The 13,461-nt window shown below is 44.2% G+C and overlaps 1 protein-coding gene and 1 pseudogene across 4 annotated transcripts in view; one reads left to right on the top strand and one right to left on the bottom strand.

Annotated features, from left to right (window-relative positions):
* LOC126473763 (G-protein coupled receptor Mth2-like) overlaps positions 1-13,461 on the bottom strand; it is a 641,204-nt gene that overhangs the window by 266,231 nt on the left and 361,512 nt on the right. The gene's annotated exons all lie outside the window — the stretch shown is intronic.
* On the top strand, positions 11,260-11,377 carry LOC126425222 (5S ribosomal RNA; annotated as a pseudogene).

Raw genomic sequence — 13,461 nt, 5'->3', positions numbered from 1 at the left:
ACCTCCCTCCCCCACCCCCCCCCGCCCCCCTCCCCCCCCCCCCACCCCCACCCCCCCCCCACCCTTGCCCGCGGGGTAGGCGAGCGGTCTTAGGCGCCTTGCGCGGTTCGCGCTGCTCCCCGCGTCGGAGGTTCGAGTCCTCCCTTGGGCATGGGTGTGTGTGTTGTCCTTAGCGTAAGTTAGTTTAAGTTAGATTAAGTAGTGTGTAAGCTTAGGGACCGATGACCTCAGCAGTTTGGTCCGATAAGACCTTACCATAAATTTGTAATTCTTTTTCTTACCCCTAATCGCTATCGACTGCTTTCACATCAGTCTACAAAGTTACACATCCGTAGATGGCGTAAAAGCACTCAAAGTGGTGAAAGATAGTGAAAGAAGTTTGAAAACCTAAACAGTAACAGCTTCTTCAAATCATTTCCCAACCAAATGTGTTATTTGATAATAATTGTACATGTTTCAGTGGTGAAGGCCAATCCAGTAAATACTCGTCAGTCAGCTTTGGAAACAATGAGTGAATTATTGCATTGCTGTCCTGGACAAAGTGATAGTGGAGAGGATTTGTCGTTACCTACATCCGATGGGCTATTAAATGACAGGGGTGTATCTATATCGCACGGCTGAGTGGTTGTCTAGTACGACGTTGTGTTTGTGTTGTTATGAGTAACGACATGAAGGGAGGGAGAGGGTGAAACCAATGCGGAATCCATCTCGAATAACGCCAAACGGGTTCTGTGAGTGTCGCGTTCCCTTCCCACGGATGGATCACCGTCAACAGTGGCACATGGTCTCACTATATGAGGCACTATGGAGAAATCTGAGATTAGCTCTGGACGCAGGTGTCAGGGATGAGCAATGTACATCATTATCTCCCCACCGTTTGTCGACCAGAAAGCGGCAGTGAATATTTCTTCTACCACCATGAACTCTGCTACAGGGCAGCCAAAAGCAGATTAGTAACGAATATGTACTAAAAACGAAAAAACTCTAGTTTCCACTTGAATACTACGTTGTTAAGTTCTCAAACGTGCCCCCGCGAAAGAAATACTGGTGGTTGAATGCATCGCATCTGACTTTCCGGAGGTCCTGTAGGGAATCACAGACAATAAAAGGAGTAACCTGCATTCGTACATAAATGGTGCAGTGTGCCTTGAATATACACTGGTGTCCAAAATTAAAGGAAAAAAACGGAAAATTTGCAAGGCTGCGTTTATTTTGCTACAAAAATGCGTAAACAGGTGAGAGAAAAGTAGAAACTATGTAAAGAATACAGATCGCAAATAACTGCAACTTGCATAACGGCGGACATAAATGTTCTTTGTTTTCGCCAACTTAAGAGATTTGCACATGCATTCTGACAACTGGTTAATGGGCTCAGTATGGGGTGTGATCACCTCTGGCAGCAATACAGGCCTGACAACGACGGTGCGTGCTGTCGATTACGTCATCAATCTCAAGTTGAGGCACTAAGGCCTATTCTTCCCGCAGAGCGGCTCGTAAGTCTCGGAGAATGGTTGGTGGATGCTGACCTGATGCAGCCCGTCTCCCTAATGCATCTCAGACATGCTCTATGGTATTCAAATCGAAAGAACGAGCAGACGACGCCCTGCGTGTAGTTCCTTCCATTTCCAAGAAAACGTCAACCACCCGTGCTCTATGTGGTCGGGCGTTGCCGTCTATCAATACGAAGCCCTCAACAACTCGCAACAGCTGCACATGATATCCCAAGATCCCGATACCTGACAGCAGTTAAACTTTTCCGGTTGATCCGTACAATTTCATGAAGAGATGTTAGAGTGGTCCACATAATCCCTGCCCATACCATTGGGGATCCTCCTCGATACCGGTGTGTTTTCACATTGTTTTGGTCCCGAAATCGTATTCCACGTTCCCTCCAGATGCGAATCCGTCGAGAGCCACTCTCCAGACCGAACCAGAACTCATCTGTGAAAAGAGCATTGGTTCACAATGCGACAGTCGGGTGATATTTTGGCGACTCCGTTCTAGCCGTTCCCTTCCGTAAAGACGCGTCAGAGGTACACGTACAACAGGTCTCCGACAATAAGGGCCACTCTGCCGAAGCCTTCTGTGCACCGGTTGCCTCGATACAACACGCTCAGTGAATATTGCGAGGTCAGATTCCAGTTGCGGTACTAAGGCGTACCGTCGAGCCCTTACAGCCAAATAACGATCCTCTCTTTCTGATGTCACACGTGGTCGGCCCTGCCCTACCCTTCGGGATACAGCTCGGGTCTCTATAAACTGTAGCCACATCCGAGAAACAACAGAACGATTCACTTTCACCCATCAGGCCGCGTCAGTTTGCGATTGTCCTGCTTCCATTTTACCTATGGCCCTCCACTGCAGAGTGTCTGGTAGGCGTCTCCATACTGCACCGTCTGTGACTGTATACACAGTGATCGTGGATGTGGGACTACCCGGGAAACACCACCTCTTTGATAGGTGTCCTAGGTGTCCTGAAGTCATCGTTGGCGTGGTTGTCCGTTAAGTGGAATGCCATCTTTCGTGCAACACGGTCGCACGGACGTCTGTTGACAGTTCGTATGATTATATCGTGAATAAGACACAGGACGGGGAAATAGTGGTTTGTTGCTTTAATTTTGGACACCAGTGTATATAAGACTGTAAAGGAAAAGAGCTTGAAGATAGTATTATGGGAAGAGAAATGCAAGAGGATGAAAAGGAGATGGGGGCATGATACAGGAACAAGAATTCGTTATTATACTCAAAGACCTAAGATGAAACAAGGCACCAGGAGTAGACATTCTTCCAGAATTATTGAAATCCTTGGGAAAACAAAACTTGCTGAGAAAGATATGACAGATAAACGATACACCTACAGACATAAAACGTAATAATAATTCCAATTCCCGAGACGGCAGGTGCTGACAGATGTGAATATTTCATAATCATTAGTTTAATAAATCATGGTTACAAAGTGCTGCCACGAACTAATTGGAGAAGAATGGAAATACTGACAGAAGATGATTTCGGGGTATGTCAGTTTGGATTCCCGATAAATGAAGGAACACAGCAGGCAATACTCACGGGCTATCCTCGAAGATAGACTGAAGAAAGGCAAACTTATGTCTATAGCATTTGTAGATTTGAAGGAAACTTTTGATAATGTTGACTAGAAGTACTATTTGAGAATGGAGTGAATCAGGGTTGTAGCCTAACACCTGCGTTATTGAAACTGTACATTAAACAAGCAATAAAGAAAGCCAAGGAGAAGCTTCGAAACGGGTTTCGAAGCTTTTCCATGGCTTTCTTTATTGCTTGTTTAATGTACAGATTCAATAAACGGCAGTCAAATTCAGGGAGAAGATATAAAAACTTTGTGGTTTGTTGGTGACATCGTAATTCTGTCACATACGGCAACGGTTTGGAAGATCGGGTGAACAAACTGGATAGCGTCTTGGAAAAAGTTATCAACAAAATTAAAGCAAGGGACGATGGAGACTAGTCGAATTAAGTTGGTTATATTAGGACTTGACACTAAATGTAGCAGATGCGTTTTGCTGTTTGGAGAGCAAATTAACTGACGATGGGCGAAGTAGAGACGATATAAATGTGGATTGGCAACAGAAAGAAAAGCATTTTTGAAACAGAAATTTGTCAGCGTTGAATATACACTCAGGTGTCACTTAGAAAGCTTTTTTAAAAGTACTTGTCTGGAGTGTAGCGTAGTGCGGAAGTAAAATGTCGAATTTAAACAGTTCATACAAGAAGAGAACAGAGTTTTTGAAATGTAGTGGAACGGAAGTATCCTTAAGATTAGAGTAGATCAGATAATTAATGAAGAAGTACTGAATGAAACTGAGAAAAGAAAGTTATGGCATAACTTCACTAAAAGAAGGGATCATTGAATAGATCATATATCCTGGGTCATCAAGGCATCAGAGAATCGTCAATCTGGACGTGTAGGGTGGAGTAAGAGGTAAAAATTGTAGGAGGAGACGAAGGTTTGACTACAGTGAGCAGGTATAAGCGGATGTAGGTGTCAGTAAATACGCAGAGATGAAGAGCCTTGCACAGGATATGCTACCATGGAGAGCTCATCAAACCAGTCTTCGAACTGAAAACCACGACATGTCACGAATGTGATAAATATTGTCTATCCGTTCTGCGCAGCACAACTTCCTCTTGCGTGGGATGACGTTTATCTCCGATCGCGGCCGGGTGGCTTAATTCATAACCTGTGCCTGCTTGTGACAACGGCCCACCTGTTGGACACCGCCTCTACATCTGTTGCTGTGACGTCAGCGCTCCGTGTTCCCGACACGCAACACGTTCCGGGGTGCGGCACACTCATGTAATGCTCTCCGTATCATCTGCTTGGCGAGATAAGTGCACACAGCGCAGCGATAGCAAAGCCGTATTGAAGTATACGATTTCTGTGATTAACACAGCAGCTCTGGGGATAATGGCGAAATCTGTGCTCATCGCTGTATTTTTAACTCTTATTAAGTTCACCAAATCACCCAGTTTATCCGGATTCCACCTGGTTTCTTTAATTCTCTATTGCAACCGCCGGTTGCAAATTTATAAAACAGTAGAAAACTCGATTTTTAGACTTCCACGTCAGAAAACGTAGTCAAGTATATGAAACACAGTTTTAATCTGCCAGGAAGTTTAATATCAGCGCACACTTCGCAGCAGAGTTAAATTTCATTCTGGAAACATCCCCAGGCTGTGGCAAAGTCATGTCTCCACAATATCTCTCTTCCAGGAGTGCTAATTGTGCAAGTTTCGCAGGAGAGCTTATGTGAAGTTTGGAACGTAGGAGACGAAGTACTGGCGGAAGTAAAGCTCTGAGTACGAGGCGTGAGTCCTGCTTGGGTAGCTCAAATGGTAGAGCACCCGCCCGCGAAAGGCAAAGGTCCTGAGTTCGAGTCTCGGTCCGGCACATAGTTTTAAACTGTCAGGAAGTTTCATATCAGCGCACACTCCGCTGCAGAGTGAAAATTTCATTCTAGTCAAGTTTATGCTGGCAGTGTTTCAGAAAAACAGTGTCACAAAAGTGTGTTGCGTTTGGCTGTACTAAACACCGATGTCAGCTTTGGCGGACTAGAACGACCTGGTTCCAACGATGTGTTCAGTAAACTGAAGAAAGAATTAAAAAATTGGGAGACAACAAAACAGGAAGTGGCTGTTTGTACCACGCTGTACATAATGCTGGTAGAATTGCTCCAGACAGCCTGAAGATGGATGCAAAGTTTTTGTCCAGAAAGTAGTGCCTAATTTTGCAGTTTATACTGTGAGAACCCAAAAGTAAAACAATACTTTCTCATAGTAAGAAAAGATGTCTGTAACTTATGTCTGCAATTGAAATAATTTTGTAAACGTACGAGGCTCATAAATCTTACTTCATGTCTGAATATAATGTTCCCTGTACAACCAGGGTTTTCCATGAAAATCCTCTGGCTGGAGGACATCTATGGTTTCTTCATAGCGTCTCCAGTTATCTGCACAAACAGTTATTGCACACTGAAGGTGATAAAAAGACACCAGTGGAAGTGTGTTCTGTCCTGAGTGATACTCTGTGAAGTCTGCAAGTCAGGGCTAAAGAAAACTTCGCTCACCTAAAGGTAGGAGACGTCATCTCTAAATGTGAGAGTGGCCGGCTTGTTAATGTGTTGAGAAAAAATATGATCCCTTTTTATTTTGTTTGTAGTGTGACATTAGCAAATGTATCAGGCAGTACGATGAATCAGCTGTGTTCGATTGATTAACTATTAGCAAAGAACGTAGTTGGAAAAATGTAAAAAATGCTGTAACCTATCTGAGAAAAGAAATGTTACTGTGGATGATAGTGAATTGTTCGATGAAGTAAACTGCCTTAAAATGTTTTTTAAATGGACATCTCAAATCGGAAGCAAGTTCAACATTATTAGAGAAAACCATATCTAACAGAAGGTGTGATCTGATGAACAATCGTTCTGAAGATGAACATACAGAACTTCTAAAAATTGTGAAATACTTTTTTTCAATCCCTGCCCACAATGCAGCTTTGGAAAGGATATTCTCCATGTTAAATATACATTAGACTGACGAATAGAATTTGTTGATCGTCAGTTATAACTTTAAAGATCTCAGTTGTTCACGATACTATGATAGCATCAAATCCAAAAAAGAATTACTTAAGAATATTCGAGAAAGCGAGATATGAAACTAGAATTGTATGTGAAGTTTAAACATGCTCATATTGAGAGCATCTCTCTACGGTGCTGTTAATATTAACGACAACCTCACAGTACGTTTACTTACTTATGAAATTTGTTATCAATGGCTCAAAAATGGTTCAAATGGCTCTGAGCACTATGGGACTTAACTTCAGAGGTCATCAGTCCCCTAGAACTTAGAACTACTTAAACCTAACTAACCTAAGGACATCACACACATCCATGCCCGAGGCAGGATTCGAACCTGCGACCGTAGCAGTCGTGCGGTTCCAGACTGTAGCGCCTTTAACCGCTCGGCCACTCCGGCCGGCCTGTTATCAATAATCCATCTCAGTTTGGTGGTAACAGAAATAGTCACAAGTACAGTACTACAAGGAAAAATAATCTGCATTGTCCTTTAACGAATTTAACTTTGACACAGAAATGGATGAAAAATGTTGCCATAAAAATCCTTGAGAACTCCCTCTATACTATAGGGGAATTACTAAACAGAAATAATTTTTACAGAAAAAACCTTATAAATAGCCATGGTCATACACTCATAATGCAGAAATATTAATATTTTTTTCATTTTTATGTGTTATGTCTTTGTTTGGATGCCACGTCCCAAAGGACAACGTTTATCGTACTTGTGATCAGTGGAACACGTCACTTATTAGCTATGTTTGCTAATAATGTATTATGTCTCTGGACGTACAATTGGCAGTCAAATCAAAGCCGAACATCAGCCACAATGGGACCATGAAATGTTTCCATTCAAAAGTAACCACCACGCGCGTGAAGACATGCATACCACTGGGAAACGAGACAATCAGTTCCTGTTTCGTAGAACGCCGTCCGTCGGACGCAGATGGATCCACAACCGCACGCTCTCTTGCCTTGCTCTTCCGACAGAAACCGACGTCCATGCAAGTGTTTCTTCAGGTCGCCGAAGAAGTGAAAATCACACGGTGAAAGATCGGAATTGTACGGAGGAAGTGGCATTGTTTCACAAACAAATCGCAGAAGCTTAACCTTTGTCCGACTGGCAATGTGGGGGCGTGGCGTTATCGTGCAACGAGCTGCATCCTCTGCTCGTCGAGTTCCTCGAGCGTGGAACCACAATCAGCGCTACGAAGACACTATACAAAAAAGGCGACGCGCCATACAGGAATGCTGTCGCACGGAATCATCGTGTTGTACTATGACGCCCGTTCCCAAACTGCCAATCGGACGAAGGCTGCGTTTCAGCGATATGGTTTGGAAAAGCTACACCATCCTCCGTAGAGCCCAGATCTTTCACCGTGTGATTTTCACATCTTCGGCGACTTGAAGAAACACTTGCGTGGTCGTCGGTTTTAGTCGGAGAGGAAGGCAAGATTGGGTGCGGTTGTGGATCCGTCTGCGGACGACCGTGTTCTACGAAACAGGAAATGATCGTCTCGTCACCCAGTGGGATGCATCTCGTAACGCGCGTGGTGGTTATTTTTGAATGGAAACATTCCATGGTTCCGTTGCGGAGGATGTTCGGTTTTCATTTGACTTCCCTAAAAACTCAAAAATTACCATCCTTCTGCTCCAACAGCGATAGTACTTTATTAATGTTTACTATAATCATCCTGTTAAAATCCTTATCTTCGCGGTAAATATATTTTGTCATGAAATAAGTTGTAGGAAATGCCCATAATTGCAACAACAGATGATGTATGGCCTTCTTCATGCTTCCTTCAGATGGATGTCGATGAAGAAAAAAATACGCTGTGACGAGCAAATTACGGGACCAATGATGTGAAAAGCATGAATGATTGCAAAGCTACCTATAAAAAAAAGTAAAAAAATTTCTTTTGAGAACCATCTCACAGGTGAAATTTCATTTAAAGACTTAAAACATGAATAGAACGGAAGTTTCAAGTATACTACCGATGTCTCTGGATTAATTTCACAAAGAGCTATTAATGTTATATTAATATATAATTAGCTAGCCTGCACGCTTGCATAAAAGCGAATTATAACGGCCTTTAAACAGAGTCGTTCCACACCGTTACGATGTATCTGTGACCATGTAACCAGGTAACTATCCAAACTGCTCTGTTACTTTTTTCTACACCATGTATTCCTTGTTTCCAACTGCTGAATTTCCGATTTACTTATTGCTCAGAATTCACTGAACTGTGTAATGTCTTCCAGATATATATTTAACAAACAATTTCTTTGTGTTTGTGTAAATGTGGTTACATCTGTAAACCTTTGTCCTCCTCTGATAAACTATCTTCGAAGAGCAGAGTTGTTCGAGAGTGTGAATAACGAAGTTGATCGCGTCTGAAAGCTTCTGTGTGTTGAGCGTATATAGAGTTTTGGGCAGCATTCACATTATATGTTGCACGAGTATTTTCCATATTTGTTGTGGAAGGAGATGGAGATGACTATACTGCGAATCACTTGTTGCATGTGTTTGTTTGTTTGTTTCTTTGTTTTTTTTTTTGAGTAAAAACTTACTCAGTTTGTCAGCTATTGAAAACATAGAAACATAGCTCTTTTCTGACGTTGCCGGGAGATGAAGCAGCCTGTACACTAATGGGCAACGAATAGTGGAGAGTTTGGAGAAGAAGGGGGTGAGGGAGATCAGTAAGGATCAAACAGCGCAGAGCTGGGCTGATAATTTACAGAAATAGGTATGACGCTGAGACCGTCTCGCTGCTTCGTGAAGTTGAGTTAGCGGCTTCTAGCCAAGCCTCGGCCATGTGTACGAGTTCTAAGTTTGCTGCTAGTGTTGCCTGCTAAATACACTAGCTCGTAATTTAGGGGACACAACGAATACAAAGTTCTACGGCAAGACTTGCAGAATTGGAGATGTCTTCCCCCATTCTTTCCCAGTCCTTGCTATCCTGCCTTTGATGACCTCACGTAGATGAAACATAAATTCTGATTGTTTTTTACTTTAATCTGAAAGTAGTATATAACTCTGACTCGAACGATTGTTAACATTAATGATAACCTTATATACACACATCAAAAAATTTTTTGCATCACCTCGGTTCCGAGAGTTCCGGAACATGAACAGAAAATTGGATTATAGATCAACAAAAACTTCATTTACTCCTTCTTTATTGCTCGTCAAAACCACACTTTGCATGTTGTACCATCATACAGCGAGACCTTCAGTGATGGTGGTCCAGATTTCTGTACACACTGTTACCTCTAATATCCAGTAGCACGTCCTCTTGCATTGATGCATGCCTGTGTTCGTCGTGGCGTGCTAACCACAAGTTCATCAAGGCACTGTTGGTCCAGATTGTCCCACTCCTCAACGGCGATTCGTCATAGATCCCACAGAGTGCTTGGTGGAACACGTCGTTCATAAACAACCCTTTTCAGTCTATCCCAGGCATGTTCGATAGGGTTCATGTCTGGAGATCATGCTGGCCAGTCTAGTCGAGAGACGTCGTTATCCTGAAGGAAGTCATTCATAAGATGTGCACGATGGGGGTGCGAATTGTCGTCCATGAAGACGAAGGCCTCGCCAATACGCTGCCGATATGGTTGCACTATCGATCGGAGGATGGCTTTCACGTATCGTACAACCGTTACGGCGCCTTCCATGACCACCAGTGGCGTACGTCGGCCCCATATAATGCCACACCTAAACAGCAGGGAACCTCCACCTAGCTCCACTCGCTGAACAGTGTGTCTAAGGCGTTCAGCCTGACCGTGTTGCCTCCAAACATGTCTCCGACGATTGTCTGGTTGAAGGCATATGACAGTCAACGGTGAAGAGAACGTGATCCCAATACTGAGCGGTCTATTCAGCATGTTGTTGGTTCTACCTGTACCGCACTGCATGGTGTCGTGGTTGCAAAGATGGACCTCGTCATGGACGTCGGGAGTTAAGTTGGGCATCATACAGCCTATTGAGCACAATTTGAGTCGTAACACGACGTCCTGTGGCTGCACGAAAAGCATTATTCAACAAGGTGGGGTTGCTGTCAGGGTTCCTCCGAGCCATAATCCGTAGGTAGCGGTCATCCACTGCAGTATTAGCCCTTGGGCAGCATGAACGAGGCATGTCGTCGACAGTTCCTATCTCTCTGCATCTCTTCCATGTCCGAACAACATCGCTTTGGTTCACTCCGAGACGCCTGGACACTTCCCTTGTTGAGAGCCCTTCTTGGCACAAAGTTACGATGCGGCCGTGATCGAACCGCGGTATTGACCGTCTAGGCATGGTTGAACTATAGGCAACACGAGCCGTGTACCTCCTTCCTGGTGGAATGAGTGGAAATGATGGGCTGTCGGACCCCCTCCGTCTAATAGACGCTCATGCATGTTTGTTTACATCATTGGGCGGGTTTAGTGACGTCATTGAACAGTCAAAGAGACTGCGTCTGTGATACAATAACTACAGTCAACGTCTGTCTTCAGGAGAGCTGGGAACCGGGTTGATGTAAAAGTATTTTTGATGTGTGTAACTAAGGAGCGTGGATGGCAAGAAAATTGTAATGCCATAAGCATAACGTCATCAAACGGAAATAAGATATGGCATAGCGCTGACATATGTCTTTCTTCTCATGAAATGAGCTACAAGTGATTAATAAAAAACGCTTCAAATGCTACTCTTTGGGACGAAGTAAACAAACAAAGCTTAATCTCAAGGAAAGTTACATTTTAGAGTAGATATTATGTACTTAAAGCTCATTTGTGCATTATGGATCTGGAAGAACTCCCTCGCAGATATTCACTATCGCACGTCTGCGCGGTGGCGCTCTACTCGGATGCAAGCCGGTTCGAATCCTGATGGTGAAAACTGTCATTGCCAAATATTTGGCCGTCCAGGAAGAAGAGGTGGTGACGTAAAGTTTCTAATCACCAGCCTTTGCAATAATACACAGGATTAAATTCAAAATCACTCCGAAGTACCTCACGAAGTGCCGATACGTACCCTTAACACTCGGGCGGTCCCATTGACACTATTCGAGAGGAGTAGGCTCTGTGCTGGCATCGGTTTCCAACCTCGCCCTTCTCTCATCATCATGCAGCACAAACAACACTTCAGTTACACACGCATCCATAACACTCACCTGCCAACGGCCTTGCCGCAGTGGTAACACCGGTTTCCGTCAGATCACCAAAGTTAAGCGCTGTCGGGCTGGGCTATCACTTGGATGGGTGATCATCCGGTCTACCGAGCGCTGTTGGCAAGCGGGGTGCACTCAGCCCTTGTGAGGCAAAGTGAGGAGCTACTTCACTGAGAAGTAGCGGCTCCGGTCTCGGAAACTAACATAAGACCGGGAGAGCGGTGTGCTGACCACATGCCCCTCCGTATCTGCATCCAGTGACGCCTGTGGGCTGAGGATGACACGGCGACCGGTCGGACCATTGGCCCTTCACGACCTGTTCGGGAGGAGTTTAGTTTAGTTTAGTTTATTATACTCTCCTACACTCCTCAAAAGCATATGCGGCCCAACTCTCGCGTATCTGTAAGGAAAGGGGCCAATGTCCGCAGAGGAAAGACACCCTTCCCGACAGGCGACACCCAATAAATTGCAGTTTAGAGAAATTTCGCTTTTGAAAAGAATTCTTCCGAAAACTTGAGAAGTACATACGTCGTGCAATCAGTTTAAGAGCTATAACAGCAACAGACTGTCACAACTTCGACAACGCTGTAATTTATACGATATAAACTCGTAATGTGCGCTCACCATTATTAGGCATTCAGTCAGCATGATTACGTACACATATCTACAGACTATGGAAGTGCGAGTGTCTAATTGTGAGAGGACTGCTGACACTGTCTGTCCTTTCTGCCTGTATTCGGGAAGTCACTCTTTACTTTTTGCTTCTTAGTGGTGAGATTTTTCTTTCTGTCTTTCCTTACTCAAATTCTGGTGGTTAATAAAAGCTTGACGCGATGCCAGTAGTCTTATATACTTGCTCTGTTTCATTATCCGCCCGCATCACCGCGCGCGTTAGCACACCGCTTCCTGGACTGAGGGACACTCGCAGGCTCTTTTCCGGACCCGACCAACGGGATTAACGACGAGGGCCGTTGTGCCGACCAGCCTGGATGAGGTTTTCAGGCGGTCTCTCTCATCCGATTAGGTGAACACCGGCCTTGAAGAAGAGATTCAGCTTCTGCTTGCGACGTCGTCATCTATAGTTGAACTATTGTTGTTGAACAGCCCTGTCACTGATCTGTTCACAGTAACTCACTCTCTACCCTACCCCCCTACTCTTAACGAATCCTGCACCCGTTACAACATTTTCTGCTGCTGTTGACGTTATCCCACATTCATCTGACGAGAAATCCTTACTTCCTTTCCATTTCACTTCGGTGACGCCCAGTATATGTAGACTGAGTCTTTTCAATTCCGTTTTCAGATATTGTAGCATTCCTACTACGTTCAAACCTATGACATTCTTCAGTCCAACTCGTAGAATGTTACCCTTTCGTTGTTTATTCAGTCTTTTTCTGATGAATTAAGGAAGACTGGACTTTACCGTCCCGTCGAAATCGAGGTCATTAGAGATGGAGTGCAAGCTCGGAATGTTTCAAGGATGGGGAAGGAAATCAGCACTTCCCTTTAAAAGGAACCATCCCGGCATTTGCCTGGAGCGATTTTGGGAAATCACAAAAAACCTAAATCTGGACGGCGTAACGCGGATTTCATCCGTCGTCATCGCGATTGCGAGTCCAGTATGCTAACCACTGTGGCACCTCTCCAGCTTTTCTGATGGTCACCTCCCTCGTGGCTGTCGTCTGACTAGTTGTGGGTTTGTTACTGGAAGTTACGGAATCCAGCTGCACTCTGTTTTGTTGGTTGCACATGCTGGTGTAACGAGCTTATTAAGTTGTAGTGTTTCCATTAGAAGACTCCGTTGGTCTGTCATTGTGGTTCGTACGTTGATGGCAGATTACGCTTGGGACTTGAAGATGACGCTTCTTGGCGTCGAAACTTGTAGCGTGTTTTGAGTAAACCACACTGGAGTACGATACAGCTGTTGGTTTCAATTATCATTATTCAAGTAATCTTGCACTCGGTGACGATAAGATCGGACTCTGTTTTGTTGGTTGCACATGCTGGTGTAACGAGCTTATTAAGCTGTAGTGTTTCCATTAGAAGACTCCGTTGGTCTGTCATTGTGGTTCGTATGTTGATGGCAGATTACGCTTGGGACTTGAAGATGACGCTTCTTGGCGTCGAAACTTGTAGCGTGTTTTGAATAAACCACACTGGAGTACGATACAGCTGTTGGTTTCAATTATCATTATTCAAGTAATCTT

The sequence above is a fragment of the Schistocerca serialis genome, chromosome 1, assembly GCF_023864345.2.
Source record: "Schistocerca serialis cubense isolate TAMUIC-IGC-003099 chromosome 1, iqSchSeri2.2, whole genome shotgun sequence".
NCBI classification, from domain to species: domain Eukaryota; kingdom Metazoa; phylum Arthropoda; class Insecta; order Orthoptera; family Acrididae; genus Schistocerca; species Schistocerca serialis.
The sequence above is the reverse complement of the archived record's forward strand: the minus strand, read 5'-3'. Positions and strand labels throughout refer to the sequence as shown.